This window comes from Gavia stellata, chromosome 6 (assembly GCF_030936135.1).
Source record: "Gavia stellata isolate bGavSte3 chromosome 6, bGavSte3.hap2, whole genome shotgun sequence".
Classification (NCBI taxonomy): domain Eukaryota; kingdom Metazoa; phylum Chordata; class Aves; order Gaviiformes; family Gaviidae; genus Gavia; species Gavia stellata.
Genome location: NC_082599.1, coordinates 60658051 through 60658892, shown reverse-complemented (window position 1 = coordinate 60658892; position 842 = coordinate 60658051).

Sequence of the window (842 nt, the reverse complement as noted above, 5' to 3'; positions counted from 1 at the left end):
AGAGCAAAATAGCTCAGGTAAAGCTCTGTATTGCAAAGTTACTCTCCGCTGTGCGCTCTGTGTTTCTCCTGTGCTCTCTGGGCAGAATTTCCAAGCCTCCTTCGCCTCACCTTCCTGCCTGTGCGAAGTCTGCCAAGCAGAGGCTTTCCTCGCAAAGGGACTGAAACAAAGGATTTAAAGACTAAATCGTTATGCTAGAGTTGGAAAAAAAGTATGATGTGGAGCCCGTGGGTTCAAATGCATTGAGTAGAGCTGCACTAATCTTTCTGCGACAGCCTATAAAAAAGAAACAGAAGGAAAGTCTGGCTCTAATTCCCTACTACAATGCTTACGCCTAAGAACAGTACATGCCAATATGCCACAGGCAGAGCTGAGTTTAAACTGGCACGTGCCTCAGGTCACCAGTCCCGTAGCCAATGACACAGGAACAGACTAGGTCTACAGACTCCCACAGCATCATCCTCCCTCAGAGACCAACAAAATAATAATAAAAATAAGAAGAATTAAAAAAACCCCAAAGCTTCCTGTGCTTTATGATCGTCCTCTCTGGTGGTAGTAGTAGTCGTAATAACAGTATTTTTACATGGCTGATGAGAATTGTACACAGTCAACAAAGCGCCTGGGTCAAGAAGATGGATCCCGCCAAGGTTGGCACGGACTGATGACACGTTGGAAAACTGGCGAGGATGATTTGCATTAATCCTCACTCCCCTGTCCCACCCCCAGCCCTGAACCCCCGGTTCAACGCCCCCAAAATGAACGGTGAGACGGTCAAGGTGCGGGGCTGAGGGCAGCCGGTGGGGAGGTGGCCAGCCATGAAGGAACACAACGCTGGGAAGAAA